Below are 12,429 nucleotides of genomic sequence, written 5' to 3' on the forward strand. Positions count from 1 at the left end.
GCTTATCCTTCACTCTGCGGTCTGACTCATGTCAAACCATCTCAATTTTGTTGAGGTCGGGGGATTGTGGAGGCCAGGTCATCTGATGCAGCACTCCATCATTCTAGTTCTTGGTCAAATAGCCTGGACGTGTGTTGGGTCGTTGTCCTGTTGAAAAACAAATGATAGTCCCACTAAGCCTAAACCAGATGGGATGGCGTATCGCTGCAGAATTCTGTGGTAGCCATGCTGGTTAAGTGTGCCTTGAATTCTAAATAAATCACAGACAGTGTCACCAGCAAAGAACCCCCACACCATAACAACTCCTCCTCCTCCCACATTGCGTCTCACAAAGGCACAGCGGTCGGAACCAAAAATCTCAAATTTTGACTCCAGAACAAAGGACAAATTCCCACTGGTCTAATGTCCATTGCTCGTGTTTTTTGGCCCAAGCAAGTCTCTTCTTATTATTGGTGTCCTTTAGTTGTGGTTTCTTTGCAGCAATTCGACCATGAAGGCCTGATTCACACAGTCTCCTCTGAACAGTTGATGTTGAGATGTGTCTGTTACTTGGACTCTGTGAAGCATTTATTTGGGTGCAGTTTCTGAGGCTGGTAACTCTAATGAACTTATCCTCTGCAGCAGAGGTAACTTTGGGTCTTCCATTCCTGTGACTGTTCTCATGAGAGCCAGTTTCATCATAGCGCTTGATGGTTTTTGCGACTGCAGTTGAAGAAATGTTCAAAGTTCTTGACATTTTCTGTATTGACTGACCTTCATGTCTTAAAGTAAAGATGGACTGTCGTTTCTCATTGCTTATCTGTGCTGTTCTTGCTATAATATGGACCTGGTCTTTTACCAAATAGGGCTATCTTCTGTATACCCCCCTACCTTGTCACAACACAACTGATTGGCTCAAACGCATTAAGAAGGAAATAAATTCCAAAATTAACTTTTAACAAGGCACACCTGTTAATTGAAATGCTTTCCAGGTGACTACCTCATGAAGCTGGTTGAGAGAATGCCAAGACTGTTCAAAGCTGTCATCAAGGTAAAGGGTGGCTACTTTGAAGAATCTCAAATATGAAATGTATTTTGATTTAACACTTTTTGGTTACTACATGATTCCATGTGTTTTTATGTATTCACTATTATTCTACAATGTAGAAAATAGTAAAAATAAAGAAAAACCCTTGAATGAGTAGGTGTGTCCAAACTTTTGATTGGTACCTCTAAGTGAATTTGTCCCAATACATTTGGTCTCCTAAAATGGGGGACTATGTACAAAAAGTGCTGTAATTTCTAAACGGTTCACCCGATATGGTTGAAAATACACTTAAATTAAAGCTGACAGTCCGCACGTTAACCTCACAGTATCATATTGAGTGATAGTTGATTTCACGAAAATGAAAATGTTTGGGGAATGTTCTGTGGTGGTTGTTACAGATGTTGTGCACAACGTTTCAGTGAATGTTAGGAGAACATTCCAAGGATATAACCAATGGTTTTTTTGTAAAAAAAAAAAAAAGTTAATTTAAATATCCTTGGAATGGTCTCCTAACATCCACTAAAACGCTGTGCACAACATCTGTAACAACCACCACCGAACATTCCCCAAACGCTCTCATTAGGTTTCCAGGTAAAGAACAGACAAAATGTGTTCTGAAAACATATCAGACGGACGTTTTATACAAATATTGTATAATCATCAACACAACTGGACAGTTTTTGTGTAAGGAGAACATTTGCCGCAACCTGACAAAGGTTTTGGGAACTATCACATATTGTTAGATATTTTTGAAACATGATTTCCATTGCACTCGTTAGACGGTCTGGAATCTGCAATATTATTTTCATGTTGGAGTACACATTCATTTTCTATTAAAAGCCCTGTCAGTGTCAAACAAAGATATGCTTTGGTTATATGATTTCTTCACGTATCTGGATTAATAGCTTTAACTAGCTTTATCTACACTTCCATTCATATTTACATATTAACAAAGGCAAACATTATTTTATGCTTATGAATACTGTCATACTAGGCCAGTGCATAATTCATGTGATTTTCATAAGAAGAAGAAGGGAATGTCAGGGCAGCAGAGTAATACGTTATCCTCACTGACTTTACTGAGCAATACCGATTTAGGTTTGGATCGGCTGGATTACTTGTGTTGGTCCTTTAAGTGAAATACAAGTTTGAAAATGTCAATGGTTATGCCCCTTTTTATAGAAAGACCCTCCTTTAGTCTGTTCCATTTTTTTTTTATCCAGTGAGATTTCCATTCCTAAAAAGAGGCCTTTTGGTCACAGGGCTCAAACCCTCTAATCCTCTAAACATGGATTTACTCAATCCAGTTTAGACAATATGCAATACCGTGGGGCAATGAAATCAAATATCACTCATTTAACGTTTAGAAAAGGGCAAATACCGTTTTTGGTTGCTCCCACGCTTCTACGACGAGACAATCCCATCCACTTCAGAACCCGAATCAATACATTCTCCACTGGGCTATATCAAAGGCGTCGTAGTACTTCATCTGTTACACCGGATTAATGCTTTAATGCGGAGACAATGACAACCATGTTACAGGGGGTGTTTAAACAAACTTTTCAAACAACCTCCGAGTTGATGGGATCTCATTTACCTTGACGCAACACCATCAATAGGAGAGCTGCTTCAGTAGGCGTCTGTTCGTCTGTCCCACCGCCCAGATGTTAAGATGGATCTGGAGCATTCAGTGTCAGCAGATGCTCCATTATACCAACTGCACCTCACCATGTCCTGCCCTGAATTATAACTAGCCCTGTCGTCTCTTCTCCTCAGCCCCAAACAGGCTTAGCCAGTAAATGGAGGATTTGAATAAATAACACTTGACATTCCCACCTATTGGCCTGCTTCGCCTTCTTTCCCCAAAACTCCATTTACTGACATTAGAATATTCTCTTTTGCACTGAAAGCTACTTAAAATATTTCATGTTGGCTTAACATGTATAACAAGTAGTTATTCCTAGAACCTGTACTGTATTCCCCAGTGCATCTTGGTGTCAATGTCTATGAACAGACAAACATATCAAAGTACTGTAGACGACATGCAGAGGTATTGTCATTACCCCTTCACTTCACTGCTTCACTGCTTCAGAAATCAATCCCATTTGTTCTGTCACAGTATAAAACAGAAACAGTATAGACCAGAAAGTTCCTGTTCGTATGATGTATCATTTAAAACAGTTCAGATCCAGGTACACTAGCTTCTACTTCTTCATTCATTTGATGTTAGTGCCATGTTTACTGTTAGCTGCCCTGCGAACTTTGGTTGACAGTCCATTCACTTTGGTTATGATCAAAGGCATTTTTTTGTGGGAAATAAATGAACATTGAAAAGATACAGCACAGCTCCTGAACTGTAGGTTTTGATGGACTGTGCAGAGATAACAAACAGAATTTGCTATGTTGTTTGTGGTTAGTGTGTGTGGGGGGGGGCAGAAGTCATCCCAAGTTCAACCTAGGCAGGTTACAACCTAAATTAATTAGTGCTGCCTTCTGAAACAGAATAAATTGTTTTTACTGGAGGCCAAGGGAGGATGGAGGAATAACCCAAATGTCTTAGAGAGAGAGAGAGCTGTAGCCCCTGATGCCTGACTGAGGAGTGTGGCGTGTGCAGCTGCTGCACCAGGCCCAAAGACATCCAGGCAGCTAGGCAGCACTGCAACAGCCAGGGCCAGGGAAACACGGCCCAGCCCAGCAGCAGGCCTCCCCCAGTATCATAAAGATATTAGTGAGAGTGACACAGTGCTCCTGCCAACCCCAGTGCTGCAGCAGCAGAACCATGCTGCCCGGCCGTCCGCCTGCCTATATCCAGAGCCTGAGTGCTGCAATGAGACAGGGGCAGTGCAGCCTCCTGCGCCAGCTCCTCACAAGCCCACTCCCTCACTCTGACAGACAAGCATCTGCAGCCTGGCCAGCCGGCCACACCGGTCATCCCCCATCCAGCCTACGTCACCATAGAGGACATCAGGCTGCACTCTCTATAAATCAAATATAAGAGCTCTCATGGGCATCAACTGCTGCCAATATCCAGCTTCAGGAGTTGAACAACCTGTGGTTGTTATGGCATGGCCCAAGTAGTACTGGGTGGTCTTAATGTACAGTTCATTTCAACATCTTTATATCAATTTCAATACATTTGTGTTTGTATTTTGGAAAGCTATACCAGCTTATCTTTCTGCCAAGTTGACAAACACAAAATTAAGGGAAAATATGAAGTAATTGATTTATAAAAAAATATATACTTATTACAAAACAGTGTCCCTTTAAGTATTTAGTAAAACAATGTACCTCCGTTTGAATAAGCTCCATGTTTGCATACAAGTGAACCGTGCCTATCAACATTATCTTGATGAAGTTCCACCATAGAACACATATTTTTCTACATGAACATGTTGTGAGGCCAGGCTAAATATGTAGGCCCTATAATATATATGGCTGATCTATACTATATTTAGAGGTGCAGTGGCACACTTCAACAAAAGGATTTACAATTACCCTCCAGACTGTTGAACTCCACCATTTATAGACTTGCGGTGACAAACAATCTTATTATGAGATTTATCTTCACCCGAACTGGGTTTGAGGATCAACATGCTTCTTCTCCTTCTCCAATGCGCTTCCCAACTGAAATAATAACCCGCCGATTATGGTTAAAACGTGGTGTCAGCCCCGATATGATTGAAAAAAGAGCCCTGTCGCGGCATAATGGAAACTCCCGACTCCTGTTCGGAATACATAAAGGCAAGGAGTGAAAGAGATTTCGATCAGGGCTCTCTGGCTTGAATTAATCACTCACTGTTTAATGGATCTTTGAGGCTTGTGCTTGACGCAGTGAGGAGCTGCATTTCTTGTATTCCGAGACCAACAGAACCCTGGATTTTTCATCAGAAATCTGCTGCCTCCTTGAAAATGTCTTGGGGTTCATGGTGACATAGGGTTCCAGTTTTTGATCGGGAAAGGCTAGAGAGATTCTGCTCCGCTGTTGTAAGAAGGTAAGCGCTTAAATGTTTCTGGTTAGTGGAGGAATGCTGTACTCTAATACGCTTCAATGCCGCAGTAAACACAATACGATTTAATTCTCTAACATATTCAACGTACACGTTTTAGTCGTGTCTTTAAATATCGACACAGTACATTGAAAGTCAACGATGTAAAAGTAATTGCATGTTTTTAGCAAGAATAGTTTTCACACATGAGCCATATTCCAATGGCTACGTGTGTTGGCAACACATTGTAGCATATCACTTATCCTTGAGTTAGCTGTAGAAAATGTAGAACTGGTTTGAAGTTGCATATGCATGCATAAAACTTAAACACATTTTGCACATGCCTTTATGATGACATGCATAGTTTAAGTGGTTTGGAATGTGTTTATTTTATCAGTGAACGATCAAATCTAGGTATTTAAACTGTAGCACGTTACAAATAATATTCACGTAGAGTGGTTTCTAAGTTATTTGATATAGCTAGGTTTATAATAATATGTCCCGTATAGAGAATTACACAACCATGTTGACTAAATAGAAAATCAGCGTTGCCATCCACCAAACATCTTTATCTTATCTCATGTCATGTTCATTGTATGTAATATGCAATTGGAATGCAAAAGTAAAAAGGACGCCAACATAGAAGTAGCCACTATTGCCTGTAATGCATTTCAGCACCATGGACAGCGAGCGGACCCTCTTTACCGCTAGAGTTCGCCTTGAACGATAGAAGATATTTCTCTCATGGCTTTGCTTCTTGGGTTTTCTGAGAATTATATGACAACTGTGTTACTTTCCTATTTAATTAAATTATGAAAAATTTGCTAAATGTACACTAGTGCGTAGATCCTTGCTGACGTCAAGACGACACCTTATCGGATAATTTCTCAGAGGTTTTAAACGTTCAGAATTTGAGTTTGCGTGCAGGATGGTAGGTTACAGAATAAGCAACATACTGTATGACATCCAGAGTACAGCCCGATGTGCTAGGCGCGCCAGGTCCGTGAGGACACGAGGAACTGACCCAGTCAACAGGGCTAATCTGTACTGGTGAGTCTACATGACATACCCTACAGTACACAGAAATACTTAGCCTACTGTAACATATTGCAGGTATAATTAATCGGTGACTATGTAGACACTTGGTTGCATGCCTCTGAGCATGGTAATACATTTTGTAATTGAGGTTAAATAAGGGTTTGTGACGTATATAAACACCAGGGCAGGCTAAATTAGGATATGGATTTATCCCTATAAAAGTGACATCGGATGTATTGAATTATCTCAGAGATTTTGGATTGCAGTTGATTTTATTCAACTACAAATATTTGTTTTTATCCTGTGATTCATATCCATTGTCACATATTCATATGGTTGAAGCCAGAGCCATACAAACATCAATATGACCCTCAAGGCAGAGCTAGTACATAGGACAGGGGGTGCAGCCTACATCTACTTGGTTGAATATAGCGTCTTTGCTATTCGTCTTGTATGCAAATGCATATTGTATAGCCTAGGTGTTTGTAAATATTGTTTACAAATATTGTTGCAATATCTGTCTACAAGTCTTTTTTTGTGCAAATCTTCTTTTCTTTTCTTTTTACCAATATGCAAATATTGCATATTGCATTCTTTTTGTGGATCAACTGCACCATTGTGATGAATGTCGATAATGAAATTCTAAATTGATTCACGATATTGAGTAGGCCTTATTTGCATGAGCGCTGAGAAAGTGTGGTTCGCTTACAAAGGTTGCCATGACAAGAGCCTAATGCTCAGCTGATACTCAGCCAAACATATTACGACAACAGCTTGAGCTGTTGCGTATAGTGGTGCGTAAACCCTCGGCTTACACAGTTGACAAGTAAAATAAAAGGTATAGTCATCTATTACGCGCCGCAACAGGGCGCTTGGCACAAGTGCGTTATATCAATATGTTGAACGAAACATGTATACATAAAGACAGTAGGCTACGAAGACAATAATTAAAACAAACCGATGTTTTCTCCTTCCTCTTGTTTACCCCTCATTTTCATGACACCATTTACTTTCCACGTCTTTGTAAATGGTGGTGGGATGAGCAAGCCAACTTGATATTTGCAGCTAAACCGGGAGAGTTTTGACGATTTTAAAACATCCTCACACAGTTTCATAGCTGCTGTCGCTGGAGCTTTGCCTCACATTAGCATCCCGCATCTCCTTTTCCTGTCCCTGTCTTTCTTATCTTGATTATGCAGCTTGAAGATTGAGTCAGCTATTTTGTATGCAAGTTGCCTTAGCTTGGTTATTTGTGGAAGAGAGTGAAATCGTGCTGCGGATACTGAAAAGAATTACAGCTTCTCATGACGGTAAGGAGTGGAGGAGAGGAAGCTGTCCTGATCGATATTGCCATTGGAAAAAGACATACAGTACCTTCAGAAAGTATTCACACCCCTTGACGTTATTCCACATTTAGTTGTGTTACAGCTTGAATTTAAAATGGATTACATTTTGATTTTGTGTCACAGGTCTACACACAATAACCCATAATGTCAAAGTGGAATTAGGTTTTTTGAAATGTTTACTAAGTAATAAAAATGAAAAGCTTGAGTCAGTAAGTATTCAACCCCTTTGTTATGGCAAGGCTACATACGTTCAGGAGTGAACATTTGTAAACAAGTCACATAATAAGTTGCATGGACCCCACACATACAATTGTCTGTAAAGTCCCTGAATCTGTGTTTGTGAATTTCAAACACAGATTCAACCACAAAGACCAGGGAGGTTTTCCAATGGCTTGCAAAGAAGGGCACCTATTGGTAAAAAAAAAGAAGACATTGAATATCCCTTTGATCATGATTAAATTATTAATTACACTTTGGATGGTGTATCAATACACCCAGTCACTACAAAGATACAGGCGTCCTTCCTAACTCAGTTTCCGGAGAGGAAGGAAACCGCTCAGGGATTTCACCATGAGGCCAATGGTGATTTTAAAACAGTTACAGAGTTTAATGGCTGTGATAGGACAAAACTGAGGATGGATCAACAACAATGTAGTTAGTCCACAACACTAACCTAAATGACAGAGTTAACAGAAGGAAGCCTGTACAGAATAAAATATTACAAAACAGGCATTGTGTTTGCAACAAGGCACAAGTCGCAGTTGTAAATGAGAACTTGTTCTAATCTGGTCTACCTGGTTAAATAAAGGGGAAATAAATACATTAAAAAAACTCTAGTAAAACTGCAACAAAATGTGGCAAACAAATAAACTTTTTTTGTCCTCAATACAAAGCGTTATGTTTGGGGCAAATCTAACACAAGAAATTCACTGGGTACCACTCTTCATATTTTCAAGCATGGTAATGGCTGCGTCATGTTATGGGTATGCTTGTGATCGCCAGGGACTAAGGAGTTTTTTAGGATAAAATAAACAGAATACAGCTATTAGCACATGCAAAATCCAAGAGGAAAATCTGGTTCAGTCTGCTTTCCAACAGACACTGGGAGACAAATATACCTTTCAGCAGGACAATAACCTAAAATACCAGGCCAAATCTACACTGGAGTTGCTTACCAACACAACATTGAATATTCCTGAGTGGCCTAGTTACAGTTTTGACTTAAATTGGCATTAAAATCTATGGCAAGACTTGAAAATGGCTGTCTAGCAATGATCAACAATCAACTTGACAGAGCATGAAGAATTTAAAGAATAATAATAGGAAAATATTTTACAATCCAGGTGTGCAATGCACTTAGAGACTTACCCAAAAAGACTTACAGCTGTAATCGCCACCAAAGGTGCTTCTACAAAGTATTGACTTAGGGGTGTGAATACTTATGTAAAGATAAAATATATATTTAACCCATTTTGAATTCAGGCTGAAACACAACAAAATGTCAAATAAGTCAGGGGGTATGAATACTTTCTGAAGACATTGCAAGTAGTGATGCTTATGATGATGATGATGAGGAGGAGGAGGATGATGATGATGATGATGAGTCTACTGGTGGTGATAGGTTGTCAATTTAGTCGTAAAACTAAAGTAAACACATGCATAAGTTTGTGAAGACATAGTACCTTTAATCCGTCATGGTAACTGGTGATTTCCAGGCAACAAAGCATTATTCTCTGGTTGGAAAAAAAATGTGATATAAAGTACTACACAATAAGGAATCATACTGAAGATAAAAGAAAACATGACTGTCTTGTAGAAGGAATCCATGCTTTGTTTCAGAATTGTTTGCAGTAGATGCGCTGTGTGTTGTAGAGAAATTACCTAAGCATGATATACTGGTGTGCTCAAACCCAGATGCTCTGGGTATATGGTTAACAATGTGTAAAGTGTAATCAAAGAGACCAGTCATGCTTTGTGGACAGAGCTAAGAAACATATGGTACAACAGCATGCCAAAATCTGCAGTTACAATACCACAATACTGTAGCGGCCCCAGCATCAGTACGACATCAGTATCCTCCCCAATAGGGCCTCTTAGTGGAATGTCTTAAGCTTCTACAAGCTCTATGCACAAAAGGGGAAGCTCAAAAGGGGAAGCTCCTTTTAATACCTGAAAATTGAGTGTGAGACATGCCTTATTTGACATGGAGATGTGGGATGCTAAAAAGGCTAACTAGCTTGCTATGTTTTTAGCCAGGCTAAAGTCAGTTAGCCAGACTGCCAACTAAACTCAGCAAAAAAAGAAACAGAACAGAATCCTCTCACTGTCAACTGTGTTTATATTCAGCAAACTTAACATGTGTAAATATTTGTATGAACATAACAAGATTCAACAACTGAGTCATAAACTGAAAAAGTTCCACAGACATGTCACTAACAGAAATGGAATAATGTGTCCCTGAACAAAGAGGGGGTCCAAATCAAAAGTAACAGTCAGTATCTGGTGTGGCCACCAGCTGAATTAAGTACTGCAGAGCATCTCCTCCTCATTGACTGCACCAGATTTGGCAGTTCTTGCTGTGAGATGTTACTCCACTCTTCCACCAAGGCACCTGCAAGTTCTCAGACATTTCTGGGGGGAATGGCCCTAGCCCTCACCCTCCGATCCAACAGGTCCGAGACGGGCTCAATGGGATTGAGATCCGGGCTCTTTGCTGGCCATGGCAGAACACTGACATTCCTGTCTTGCAGGAAATCACGCACAGAACAAGCAGTATGGCTGGTGGCATTGTCATGCTGGAGGGTCATGTCAGGATGAGCCTGCAGGAAGGGTACCACATGAGGGAGGAGGATGCCTTCCCTGTAATGCACAGCGTTGAGATTGCTTGCAATGACAACAATCTCAGTCCGATGATGTTGTGACACACTGCCCCAGACCATGACAAACCCTCCACCTCCAAATTGATCCCGCTCCAGAGTACAGGCCTCGATGTAACGCTCATTCTGTCGACGATAAGCGCAAATTTGACCATCACTCCTGGTGAGACAAAACCACGACTCATCAGTGAAGAGCACTTTTTGCCAGTCCCGTCTGGTCCAGCGACGGTGGGTTTGTGTCCATAGGTAACGTTGTTGCCGGTGATGTCTGGTGAGGACCTGCCTTACAACAGGCCTACAAGCCCTCAGTCCAGCCTCTCTCAGTCTATTGCGGACAGTCTGAGCACTGATGGTGGGATTGTGCGTTCCTGGTGTAACTTGGGCAGTTGTTGTTTCCATTCTGTACCTGTCCCGCAGGTGTGATGTTCGGATGTACCGGTCTGCCACTGCGAGGACGATCATCTGTCTATCCTGTCTCCCTGTAGCTCTGTCTTAGGCGTCTCACAGAACGGACATTGCGATTTATTGCCCTGGCCACATCTGCAGTCCTCATGCCTCCTTGCAGCATGCCTAAGGCACGTTCACGCAGATGAGCAGGGACCCTGGGCATATTTCTTTTGGTGTTTTTCAGAGTCAGTAGAAAGGCCTCTTTAGTGTCCTAAGTTTTCATAACTGTGACCATAATTGCCTACTGTCTGTAAGCTGTTAGTGTCTCAATGACCGTTCCACAGGTGCATGTTCATTAATTGTTTATGGTTCATTGAACAAGCATGGGAAACAGTGTTAAAACCCTTTACAATGAAGATCTGTGAAGTTATTTGGATTTTTACAAATTATCTTTGAAAGACAGGGTCCTGAAAAAGGGACGTTTCTTTTTTTGTAGTAACCTTTAGGTGTTGGATTGGCAGCTGCGAGGTCATGGAGTCCCATTTGGTCTAACCCAGAAGTGGGTTGGTGCTGCTCTGAGAGCATCAGTACGGGGCCTTGGCCTGAGGGACCATCACGCAGAGAAGCATAGGACCTGCAGCGATCACAGCCTCAATACAACACCAACGATCTTGTCAAGAGGTTAATAAGACCTGTTGGTATTATAGTTTATAGTACTGATCACTTTGAGTCCAGTTATGGCTACAATATGATGTCATGAATCTTGTTTGCACTGAGTATTGACTAGTATGTGGACAAACCAAGAGGTTTTGAGTGAGACCAGCATAGTCCAAGTCAGCCTCATCACCAAGAGGTATCTTGGTAAATTATGCAATAACACCAGCTGGAATCTATAAGAATCAGATTTGCTTTTTCCATATTAATGCAGGGGGCATAATACATTATGTGCTTTACTTTGCATGTTTCATCTCACCTCATACAGATGAGGAATAGGGTTAGGCCTGCTATGGAAAATAGATATCTGAGATGCTATCATGTCAAACATATTACATGGCAGGATTATGAGAAAAGTTGTGTGTAATTGTGAAATAATCATCTTTAAAATTCAGACAAGATAATTAAATGGCACATGTGAGGGAAGTGTCTGTGGTGCTAATAAGATATCAGCTTGAAGTAGCATATGTGCTGCAATTCCTCCCTCTCCTTTGGGATAACAAGCATCCCACTGGGCACACTATGCCATTTCAATGTGGGTAATTGGGTCATATTTGGTTGAGATGTTGATCAATGAAGTTACAACCTATATTCACCCATTCAAAAAGACAGCCAAAAGTTAGTTGAATTTCCTATGTGTTATCACTATTCTTTCAACCATCTAAAAGCCCAACCAAATTCAAATGGAAAACAATGTCGGATTTGTGGTTTAGTTGTCACCCAAATGTCTATCCCTGTGCTTTCAACCTTTATTTAAACCAATCACTACATTTGAAATCAACCAGAGCTTGAAACCCTAGGCCTATTGTATTGTCTATTTCTGGATTAATTCTGGGTTGAAATTAAACAATTGCTATTGATGACTTTGCAAATGCGATATAGGCCTAAATAGCATCATTGATGATATACTGTAAGTGATAACGTAGGGTCACGTTTCATTTGCTCTGTTAAAACCAACCCTATGGAATGACTTTGACAACAACAGTGAATCTATTTCATTTTAAATGTTAGAGCTCTCAACAATTATTCTCACAATAGCACATTGGCAATGGTCA

General features: G+C 40.6%; 1 long non-coding RNA gene across 1 annotated transcript in view; it reads left to right on the forward strand.

The window, feature by feature from the left end:
• The first annotated feature begins 4,572 nt into the window (after positions 1–4,572).
• Positions 4,573–12,429, forward strand: part of LOC106607394 (protein ELFN1) — a 90,092-nt gene continuing 82,235 nt past the window's right edge. Inside the window, exon 1 of the long non-coding RNA XR_001329190.2 lies at positions 4,573–5,019. This is a non-coding gene — a long non-coding RNA (protein ELFN1). The remainder of the gene's footprint in view (positions 5,020–12,429) is intronic.

The sequence above is a fragment of the Salmo salar genome, chromosome ssa06 (genome assembly GCF_905237065.1).
Source record: "Salmo salar chromosome ssa06, Ssal_v3.1, whole genome shotgun sequence".
Classification (NCBI taxonomy): Eukaryota; Metazoa; Chordata; class Actinopteri; order Salmoniformes; family Salmonidae; genus Salmo; species Salmo salar.